Source organism: Piliocolobus tephrosceles, chromosome 14 (assembly GCF_002776525.5).
Source record: "Piliocolobus tephrosceles isolate RC106 chromosome 14, ASM277652v3, whole genome shotgun sequence".
Lineage (NCBI taxonomy): Eukaryota > Metazoa > Chordata > Mammalia > Primates > Cercopithecidae > Piliocolobus > Piliocolobus tephrosceles.
This window is the reverse complement of record NC_045447.1, coordinates 108,920,932-108,932,906: the sequence shown is the minus strand read 5'-3', so window position 1 is coordinate 108,932,906 and position 11,975 is coordinate 108,920,932. Positions and strand designations below refer to the sequence as shown.

Sequence of the window (11,975 nt, the reverse complement as noted above, 5' to 3'; positions counted from 1 at the left end):
TCCTTTCTTCCTTTCTTCCTTTCTTCCTTTCTTCCTTTCTTCCTTTCTTCCTTTCTTCCTTTCTTCCTTTCTTCCTTTCTTTCTTTCTTTCTTTCTTGGAGTCTGGCTTTGTCGCCCAGGCTGCAGTGCAGTGGCACGATCTCGGCTCACTGCAAGCTCCGCCTCCCGGGTTCACTCCGTTCACCTGCCTCAGCCTCCTGAGTAGCTGGGACTACAGGCGCCGCCACCATGCCCGGCTAATTTTTTGTATTTTTAGTAGAGACGGGGTTTCACCGTGTTAGCCAGGATGGTATCGATCTCCTGACCCTGTGATCTACCTGCCTCGGCTTCCCAAAGGGCTGGGATTACATGCGTGAGCCACCGCGCCCGGCCAGTCAGCACCCTTCTGATCTGTGTTCCCCACTTCCACTCGCTTCTCCCTTGTTACACGCCTTTGACTTTGAGACTCCTGCCACCACGCAACGTGACTCTACTGATGTCCGTCATATCCTCTCCCTTCATGTAGCCTCTGGCTTCTTGTCACTGCGCCCCGTGAGCAGTATGATAATTTTTGTAATGTGACTCATGGTTCCTCGATTATTTTAACCTGGGTGCAAGTTATGAAATCACTGGTCATACCTTGCAACTTGCTACACTTTATCATACAAATCTTAGGCACCTAACCCATCTTTCTGTCCACACTGCCGTATCTTTTAACTATGGTATGCTTGCACTTCCTGAAACACTTTCCCAATACTTGGGGAGGACCTCTATTGATGGTTTTGTCAATTTTTTAACTCAGCCTGAATAAAAAAATAAAATAAATTCAGTGTAGTCCAAGGGTACTGTGTTTATAAAGTCAGCAGTAGTGTACATTAATGTCCTAGGCCTTCATATTTACTCACCACTCACACATTGGCTCACCCAGAGCAACTTCCAGTCCTGCAAGCTCCATTCATGGTAAGTGCCCTATGTAGGTGCACCATTTTTTGTCTTTTCTACTATATTTTTACTACACCTTTTCTCTGTTTAGATATGTTTGGATATACAAGCACTTACCATTGTAATACAATTGCCGGCAGTATTCTGTGTAGTAACATGCTATGCAGGCATGTGGCCTCAGAGCTACAGGATATACCGTGTAGCATAGGCGTGTAGCTGGCTTGATCACCTAGGTTTGCGGAAGTGCACTCTGGTTCACACAGTGATGAAATTGCCTCATGACACATGTCTCAGAATGTATTACTGTCATTAAGAGACACATGGCTTCATATATTTTTTACTCTGTTCTTATGCTTCTCTCTGTAGAACTTCAGTGACACAAATGTTAGGCTTTTTTGTATTGTTACACAGATCCTTAAGGCTATGCTCATTTTTCTTCAATCGTTTTTCTTCTCTTCTCCGTTGTTTATATTGAATACTTTTTATTGATCTATCTTTAAGTTCATGGACTTTTTCCGTTGTCATTTCTATTCTGCTGTTGAGATCATCTTGTGAATTTTTAATTTTAGTGTTTGTATTTTTAGTTCTGAAATGTAACTGTCGTTTTCACTAGCAAGTTGAGATTTTCCTTGTTCTTTACAGGCTGAACCATTTTGGATTATATCCTGGATATTTTGGATATCATCTTATGAGACTCTGGGTTTTGTTTAAAACGTCAGGACAATGTTCTTTGCTGTTGTTTTAAATGGCAATCAGCTAGGTCAGATTCAGTACGCAAATTCCTCCAATGGGTTATAGTTCTATTGTTGGTTCAGAGCCATGTGGCACAAGCACACACAGAAAGCGAGCAGTGAAGATTCACTCCCAACTCCTGGAACCATAGATTCTCGGGTTAGAGAGAAGAATTTCCTTCCTTCAGAGTTGAAGGCGCTTCCTCTTGGGAGCTGTTGCTCTTAGCCCAGCTGCAACCACTGAATCACCACCACAGTATTGCTTAGGTTATAAAGAAAGGAAAGCAGAAATATAGTAGGGAATTCATCCTCCTCTTTCTCACCTGTAGGGGCTCATTTTCCTCCCCCTCAGGCCAGAAAGAGAGAGATACTTTGGGGATTCTTTTTGTCTGTAACCAGGATGTATTTAGTTTCTTTAAGCCTCCTCTCATTGCCCAGTTTTGCATGTTGCTTGTTTTTAGTTTTCAAAGTAAGAAAAATCCTATGATTCTCCTGATGCTTTATACCTCTATGCTTTCAGATTAATGCGAAAGATTATTTAAAAATAAGCTTTCTGTAAAAATGAAGGGCATCCAAAGAAGCCTGCTTTCCACTTGCCTTCTGGCCATCTTTCCTTTCTACGGGGGTTCAAGAGTTTGGAGGCGTTGGATCTGGCATCAGAGTGGTCACCTTTCCCTCTGATGGGGGAGCCCAGTGGCCTTAGGAATAAACGAAGCCAGTAGTGAGGAAGGGGAAACTGAGAGGACCGAGGAAGCACCGATTTTACTCACCTGTGGACTGCAGGAACGCTTTATGGCAGGAGCGAGTCTTTATTTTTTTATTTTTTATTTTTAAATAAAATACATGCGCTGAACATGCAGGTTTGTTACACAGGTATACATGTGCCATGGTGGTTTGCTGCACCTGTCAACCCATCATCTAGGTTTTAAGCCCCACATATATTAGGTATTTGTGCTAATGCACTCCCTCCCCTTTTCCCAACCCCCCGACAGGCCCAGGTGTGTGATATTCCCAGAAATGGGTCTTTATGTTAATGAGTCTCTAAGAGGTGAAAGGAGAGAGAAAATAGGCTGGGCTAGCACTCCGCTGAGTTCTGCACTGCACTGGGTACCTAACTTTGTGCTGTTTGCCGCTGTCTTGCTGTCTTCCCTGCTTCTGCCCCTGGGTTCATGTCCTAGAACAGAGCCCTGGGGAACCCCGGAGCTGTGGAAAGCCAGCTCTCCTTTGTGGCCCAGGAAGCACAGAAATTCAGCCAGCCTAGAGACAAAGAAAGAGAAGTAAAGCCAGCACATGGAGATAAGAAAGTGAACATAACTTCAGAGCAGTATCGCCAGGCCCAGTGAGGCATGCTTGGATCTTGACACAAAAATCCCTCTTCGACTTGATCTGGCTCTAGTATGAATCTTTCACTTTAGCCCAAAGTGCCTCCTTGAACTCTCAAATGTGTTCTGAGCTGAGCGCGATGGTGATCTGGGGTCAATCATGATCCTCCCCAGGGGGATTTTCTCTCTCAGAGCTCAGACCTTGCGCATGGCCCCTGTGACCACCTCCTGGAACTGGGGGCTCTGGGGAATGCCTGATGTGCCTCAGGACGGAACAGGCACGGTCCGCCACCGCTTGTGCTAACCGTGGAAACGAAGGGTACATGGGGCGTATGTAGCTCAAGGGTTATGTGCAATTTTATCAGAAAATAAGTAATTTATTCTAACACTGAAAAATGAATTAGGTCCTCATGCTGCTTTTCTTCTCCTCTTTTTTTTTCCAGACTAGGTCTCACTCTGTCATGCAGGCTGGAGTGCAGTGGAATAATCATGGCTCACTGCAGTCTCGACCTCCCTGGCTCAAGCGGTCCTCCCGTCTCCCCTCCTGTTTCTCATGTCTGATTGACACGGGGATAAAAGCACACATCTGGCACCTCTCATTGTCCCGGAGGACTGGCCACATTTTGCGGAAGTTGGAGAGGCGTACACTAGATGGCGCTGTTGGCCTGCATTATACGATTCACACTGCATGGGGTGGAGAATTGAATTTCAGATTCAAGAAATGGGAAAGGAGGAAATAAAAACTTGGAATGTCCTAACCTTTCTGAAAATCCAAAAAAGGCCCAAGGAAAGCTAGTTCAATTATTCCTACTGTGACAAACCATGATACGGTCAGATATGCGCACTCTGGCGGGGTGTTCCCAGCCTGGGCTGCCCAAGAGGTGGCAGCTATTCTAGGGCAGATGGAGTGTGGACCCCTTCCCTGTGGTGAGCTGGGATCACTCTCAGGAATGACCATCAGCCCAGAGCCATGGGGCTTGTTCGATGCAGGGGTGAGTGGGGGTTTGCTGGAAACAGCCCGCCATCGATGCTCTGATATCCGAATGCCACTCTGGTCACCTCGAGATTAAAATTTAGAGGCAGACCATCCTGTGTGGTCTGTTGGTGAGACAGGGACTCAGAGGAACACAGGAACCGCCCACACTCTCGCCCTGCTGTGGCTACCGGCCGCCCAGGCACGCCTTGGCTCCCTTTGAGTTCACCATCCTTGTTGCTGCATCCTGTCCTTTTCCAGACACCTCTATTTTTCTCACACCTGGAAATTACACCTGCTGGCAGTCTTCAGGATTTTCCAGAGAGTTGGCAACTTGGGGCTCATTTGTTTCTGCTCATTTTTATTTAGTTTTTCAGACGTGCTGTGCTCCAGGCAAGACATGATAGTAGCTCATCAAAGAGAGGCTGTTTTGGGCAAGTGGAGCAGCCACCGCTGATTTTGGAGTTGGGGTAGCTGCCACTGCTACCACCACTGCAGCGGCCCGAGGAGTGGCCTTCGGAAGGTGGTGGTCACCATGCTCGGAGCTGTGCTTGGAAGTGACAAAAAGCGTGCTGGTACAGAAAGCCAAGACTGCTGAGAAGGCTGAGTGTGGTGATGATGTGGCTGCAGCGGGGAAGGCAGCCATGCCACAGGGGCATGCACCCCCAACTGAAGACAGCAGTCTGCCCTCTGCCTCCTACAAGAACATGGTGGGTGCCTGCCATTCTTCCTGGATTCTCATCTCCAGCACTGAGCAGGGAACAGGGAGGAATGAGAAGCAGCAGATGGGCAAAGAGTACCGTGGAAGACAGAGGCAGAGCTGCTGGACATCTGCAATGAGGTTCCAGAGCGGTTGGGCAGGTCTCTTATTCCCCATGCTACACAGCCTGAAAGCAAGGTGTTCTGCTTGGAAATGAAAGATCATTTCAGGTATCTTTCTGGGGTGGCTCTGGAGACAATAAACAAACCGCTCTGTTGAACTCCCAGCAGACTTACCAGGAAGCACCTGAAATTAGTAAGAAAGATAGGCAGCCCATACAGCTAATTCAACTGGGCCTGGTACTTAATTTCGCAGTCTTTTGCTATGGGATTCTAAACTCTCCTGAAAAGGCCTGCAGCCTGGTAAACACAGCATTTGATGAAGCAATTGCTGAGTTGGATACACTGAATGAAGAGTCTTATAAAGACAGCACTCCCACCATGCAGTGACTTCAGGACAGTCTCACTCTGTGGACATCGGGAAACCAGGGAGACGCGGGAGATGCTGGGGAGGGAGAGAACTACGTCTGCCATACCTCGTGATCTGTTCAGTGTCACCCTGTACCATCCACAAAATCCCTTTGTGAGATTTAAAAAAAAAAAATTGTACATCATCTTACGATTTTTCACAGCCTCAGCCTAGCAAGAATGGTTCGTGGGATAAACAGCTGGCCTTGGTACCTAAAATCCGGATTGGCTGCATAATCACCACTCGGCGTTCTGAAGTTTTGGTTTTGATTGACATTGGCAAGATTACTGTGTGTTTAATTTTCTTAAAGCTGAACACTGTGGTGATGGGTTTTGAAATTCGGCGTAATTCTTACTGATAGGAAAAATAGACCCTAATGTTGTGTAACTCTTTGCAAAGTTTAATCCAGCATCAAAACAGTCGCTGAAATACAATTCCGTTGTAAAGTTGTGCAGAAAGTTATAGGGGTTGTGTTGTGATGCTGGGATGTGGAGTGAGACACCCTCATTTGGCATTCAGGTTTAATGGGGATTCACAGTGATGCTGCCTGTTCAGAGCTTACAGACACTGGACCTGTTTGGGCTACTGCCACTCACAAGTTCATGACCACAAATGTCCACAGCGTCGTCCTCTGAGGAAATGCAAATCCTGAAGCTGAAATTCCTTGTGACAGATAATCGGCTGTGACACTGTGAAAAGTTCTGGCGCTCATATGACACACCTGACTAACCCCCTTTTCTACAGCAATAGGAATGTGTTACTGATTTGCAACTTGTGCCTCAATAACGGAATTATTTTTCATTGTTAATACTGAGCTTAAAAAATGCTGTGTGTTTTATGAATGTTCTTGTCTGTTTCCTGGCTCATATATATATATCTGGAGGAGTTTAATGAAATAATGCATACAAATTGCTCAGAACCCCAGCGGATACACAGGATTCACTGAGTGTTAGCCACTCTCATTATAGCACAGAAGTCCCTTCCCCCACATGCCTTTGCCCCACATTCCTGGATAATACCTTTAAGAATAAGGTTCTGAGTCAGGCATGGTGGTGCGTGCCTGTAGTTCCAAATACTTGGGAGGCTGAGGCAGGAGGATCACCTGAGCCCAGGAGTTTAAGGCCGTAGTGTCCTGTGGTTGCACCTGTGAATAGCCACTGTACTTCCACATGGGCAACATAGCAAGACCTTATCTCCAAAAAAAGAAAAAAAGAAGAATGTTCTGTAGAGATTGCCTTTCACTTGAGGAGTACTCAGTCTTCAGGTTCTTCCTACCTTGGGGCTTTTATTTTATTTATTTATTTATTTATTTATTTATTTATTTATTTATTTATTTATTTTGAGACAGGTTCTCCCTCTGTGGCCCAGGCTGGAGTGTAGTGGCACAATCTTGGCTTACTGCAACCTCTGCCTCCTGGGTTCAAGCAATTCTCCTGCCTCAGCCTCCTGAGAGCTGGAATTACAGGCACTTGACACCATAGGCCAGCTAATTTTTGTATTTTTAGTGGAGATGAGGATTTATCATATTGGTCAGGCTGGTCTTGAACTCCCGACCTCAGGTGATCCACCCTCTCTTGGCCTCCCAAAATGCTGGGATTATAGACATTGCTTGGGGCTTTTCAATTTTGAAATCTACACATTTATTGTCACCGTCTTTTTTAACTGTTGACTTTGGTTTTCTCTTCTCTTTAAATTTCTGTCCTTCTGCTTTCTTACATTGTTTTATTTTTGAATTCTTTCTTCATCCATCTTTTGTTCACTTTTTTTTTTTTTTGTGAGAGGGGAGTCTCGCTCTGTCACCGAGGCTGAAGTGCAGTGGTGCAATCTCAGCTCACTGCTACATCCGCCTCCCAGATGCAAGTGATTCTCCTGCCTCAGCCTCCTGAGTAGCTGGGATTGCAAGTGCGTGCCACTACGCCCAGCTAATTTTTTGTATTTTTAGTAGAGATGGGGTTTCGCTATGTTGGTCAGGCTGGTCTTGAACTCCTGACCTCATGATCTGCCCATCTTGGCCTCCCAAAGTGCTGGGATTACAAGCATGAGTCACTGTGCCTAGCCTTTTGTTCACTTTTTTTTTCTTTCTCTTTTTTTTTTTTTTTTTTGAGACAGAGTCATGCTCTGTCACCCAGGCTGGAGTGCAGTGGCGCAATCTTGGCTCACTGCAAGCTCCGCCTCCCGGGTTCACGCCATTTTCCTGCCTCAGCCTCCCGAGTAGCTGGCACTACAGGCGCCCACCACTACGCCCAGCTAATTTATTTTTTTATTTTTAGTAGAGACGAGGTTTCACCGTGTTAGCCAGGATGGTCTCAATCTCCTGACCGCATATTCCACCCGCCTTGGCCTCCCAAAGTGCTGGGATTACAGGCGTGAGTCACTGCACCCGGCCTTTTGTTCATTTTTTAATGCTATATATGGGCAGGGATGAGAGACATGAGTGAGCACCTTGGTGAGCAAGCCTTGCTTTAGAGTCGAGAAGAGCTGTCTGCACCACAGCTCGGCCTGCACCACAGCTCTGCCTGCACCACAGCTCTGCCTTCCTCCCGTTCTCAACACAGTGTTGCTCTTCAATCACACCATGGTCTGAATCAAAAAGTATTTTTAAATATCCAAGATTTCTCCCTGTATTGAGGCTAACCCTGATCATGCTTGCAAGTACCTGTCACCAGGTGTCCCAAGTGCACTCATCCAGCTCAGCTCTCAGGAGTGTTTAAACAAAACGCTACCACTCAGGGCAGTTGTGTGGACACTGCAGGGGAGAGGCTGGAGAGGATCCAGGTCCGTCAGTCTCCCAGGGTCTCTCCTCCATCTCTGACATTCCACATGGCTGCAGGGTCCGTCTGTTTGTCCATCCGCTGAAACAAGGAAAGAGAAACTCATGTACTGACTCAAAACAAACCAAAAAAGAAAAAACAATAAAAATCCCTCTCTCCTTTCTAGCTGGACAAAAAAATGTGCATTCAGTTCATACTTGCTGCTTGATAATGAGTAGTGAATGTGGAACCAAGCTTGTCTTGTTTGTGTATCTGGTAGCTTTGTTTTTTCTTACCAGTTTTCTGCCTACTGTTTGCTTCTGTGATAGTTCTATTGCCTAGCAAGCACACCTGTGGTTGGGAAAATATAATTGCAAAAAAAAAAGAAAAGAAAAGAAAAGAAAAACGCCTGGTTGTTGATATACTAGACATATACAAAAGACATACACAAATGTCTTTTGTGTATGTCTTTTAAACAGTTATTTTTTCACCTTACATGGAATAATCAAGAAAAGTGTAAAAATTAAAAAGTGAAATAAAAATTTTTTCAGTTAAGAAACTTAATTTTCCTTTTTAGGTGGCACTTAGAACACTTCAATTATACATTCCATTATTACGTGTGGATGTTAGCCAATTAACCTGTTGAGTAAAAGGCTTGACTTCCTTGTGTCCATTTAAAAAATTTAGTTTGAATTTTTGTGCGCACATAGTAGGTGTGTATATTTATGGGGTAATGAGATATTTTGAGACAGGCATGCAATGCATAGTAAAATGCACTGCATCAAGGCAAATGGGGTATCCTCTTCACTTTTATTTATTATTTTTATTTTATTTTACTTTTTGAAATGGAGTCTTCCTCTGTTGCCCAGGCTGGAGTGCAGTGACATGATCTAGGCTCACTGCAGCCTCTGCCTCCTGGATTCAAGCAATTCTCTTGCCTCCACCTCCCAAGGATCTGAGGTTACAAGCATGCACCACCACACCTGGCTAACTTTTGTATTTTTAGTAGAGATGGGGTTTCACCATGTTGGTGGACAGACTGGTCTCGAACTCTTGACCTCAAGTGATCCTCTCGCTTTGGCCTCCCAAAGTGCTGGGATTAGAGCCACCACGCCTCGCCTTCCCCTTCACTTTTAAATGAGAAGTATTTTTCTACTTTCTCTGCCATGGTGTTTATGATTTAAAACAGAAGACGGAAAGCCATCTTACTGTCCTGCACTTACTGTACTATTAGGTTCATTTAACAGAAAACATATTTCTTGATGATTTTGGCTGCCTAAAGTTTTAAAATCTGAGTAGAAAGGTATCCCATTAAGAGGTTTTGGATTATGAATTTTAGGAAAGTTATTCACTGGACATGTCTAGATGCCCTGTTGTGTATTGTTGCAAAGTATGAAGATTTGTTTGGATCTCACCCCGTTATACATATTTTTCTCTCTTTGGAGTCTTTAAAATCTACCAGGTGAATATGTGATAAGGACAAGGCAAATGTGCCCTCTGCCTGTAACATGCCAGTTTAATTGCTCATGGCATTTGTGAATGACGTGGAATGAAAAGTGAGGGGAGAGGGAAGTGTGGGAATCTCAAGGGCTGGTCTTGATGATGTGTGACTTGCCACAGTCAGGCCAGGCATGGTGGCTCACGCCTGCAAGCCCAACACTTTGGGAGGCTGAGTGGGGAGGATCACTTGGGGCCAGGAGCTCAGACCAGCCTGGGCAACATAGCAAGTCTATCTCTGCAAAATAAGAATAATAATAAAAATTGGCAGAGCATGGTGGTGCCTGTGGTCCCAGCGACTTGGGCAGCTGAGGTGGGAGGATCCCATGAGCCCAGAAGTTCAAGGCTACAGTGAGCCCTGATGGTGCCACTGCACTCCAGCCTGGGTGACAGTGCGAGACTCTGTCTCTCAAAAACTAAAAATAAAAAATAAAGAGCAAACCTATGTGAATGGTGGAGTTCGTTGGCTTTGCTCGAAGACTGGGATCACCTATAAAAGGGGGACCCCTTGCTGCTAGATTAGCTTGGCTCCATTGTGACATGTTTTCAGATCTCCTGCACATTGCCGCATGGAGGGTTGCTGTGTCTATTAGTGTGAGAATTTGGTTACCATCTTTCTCCTCCACCAGACTAGAAACCCTGTGAGCCCCAAGGCTGAGCCCATTTTGCTCACCACGGCATTCCCACCACCCAGCCCAGTGTCCAGCACAGGGAAGGTGCTCAGTGCACTTGGAATCAAAGGCATATCCTTTGCTGTGGCTCACACAGCTGTGTGACTGGCCTCAGTCCCTTCAGCCTCCCCATAGTTCTTGGAAATGACTCCAGAGAAGTGTGGATGTCTGGACCGGGAAAGGGGAGATGGGAAACTCTCCTGCCTGGCGGAATAGCAAGCGCCAGGGAGGGCATAGACCTACTCGTTGTTCAGTCAGGCATCGATTAAGAACTTCTGATGTGCCCGGTACTGGGGAGACGCTGCTGACCTAAACAGACATGAGCTCTGCCACGTGGTTTTTGTTCTTCTGGAATTTACAGCCTAGTGAGGGAGATAGACTGTGGTAAAACAGCCACAGACATGACTGTACAATTACAAACTGAGGGCAGCAGGTCAACCTGTAAAGTCAAGGAACAGGCATCCATGAGGGTATTCATCAGTGGAGCCCAGTATAGACCTGAGGAGTCAGGAGAGGCTTCCCATAGGCAGTGACACTTTTGCTGAGTCGAAGGGATCTGAAGCAGAGGGGTCTGTGCAAAGGCCCTGTGTCCACAGGAAGCTAAACTTCTTCAAGGACCTGCCAGAAGATGAGATGTCTGGAACCCTGAAAGTAGGGGAGCCTTGTGCCAGGTGAGGTGCACAGGTCAGCAGAGTCCAGGTCACAAAGGCCCTTAGGTGTCAAGGGTTTTCGTCTTTATTCTTAAAGCCTGGGTGGTCTTGAAGTAAAGAAGAGTGTGGTATCATAGGTGTACCCGTTATCTATTGCTGTGTAACAAATTACCCCAAAGGTAGTGGCATAGAACAGCTTCTATTATTCTCTCACAGTCCTTTGGGCTAGGAACTTGGTCATGGCTTCGCTGGGTCCTCTGTCCCTGGGTCTCCCACGAGGTTACCATCCAATGTCGGCGGGAGCTGCAGCTGTCTCAAGGATTGCCTAGGGAGAGGATTCATATCCAAGGTCACCAAGTGGCTGTTGGCAGACCTCAGGCCTTTGCTCACTGCCGGTTGGAGGCATTTCTTCATTGCCTCATGGGCCTCTCCCTAAGGCTCTCACAACATGGCAACTTGATTCCCCCAGAATGGGAAGGCAGGAGAGAGAGAAAACATTCTTTTTGTAACCTAATCTGAAATGTGACATTCTGTCACTTTTACAAGATTCTATTCATAGAAATAAGTCACCTGATGCGGCCACACTCAGGAGGAGATTGTACCAGGGAGTGAATGCCAGGGGCTGGGAATGCCTGGGTGCCGGTGGAGATGCTGCCTGCTGCAGTGTGGAGAACAGATTGAAGGGGTCAGAATAAATGTAGAGAGAATTCAAAGGCTCCTGCAGGAGTCCAAGCAAGAGGATTGCAGATTGTAGCCTGGAAGAGGTCGGTAGCTGTGGTGATGATGGACACCAGGTGGAAATGTTGGAGAGACACTTAGGAGGTAAAATTGACAGGTAGTAGCTTAGAGATGGGTTGAATTGAGAGAAAAGGAAGAGAACATTACAGAGCACTCTTAGGTGTCTGTCTTCTACACCGCACAGACTGGTGCCATTTGTGGAGTCAAGGACCGTGAGACGAGGACCAGGTTAATGGGGAAAGATCAGGGGTTCTGTCTTGAAGGGACTGGCATTGAAATCATGCACAAGCAACCTAAGACTCCGAGTCACTTTACTGGACATCCTGTGCATGCAGGGAGATGTCTAAGTCTTGAGCTCAGAGGTGCAGGTTTGAGATTTAAGTGTTAACATCAGCAGGTTGCCTTGTGAAGAAAGTTCAGGGTGATGAGGGGTGGTTCCAGGCCTGAGTATTGGTGAGTTCCCCATGTCATGGTGGGTAGAGAAGGAGCAGCCT

General features: G+C 46.1%; 1 pseudogene; it reads left to right on the top strand.

The window, feature by feature from the left end:
- The window catches only part of LOC111534511, a 6,054-nt pseudogene extending 805 nt beyond the window's left edge, over positions 1-5,249 (top strand).
- The last annotated feature ends 6,726 nt before the right edge of the window (positions 5,250-11,975 follow it).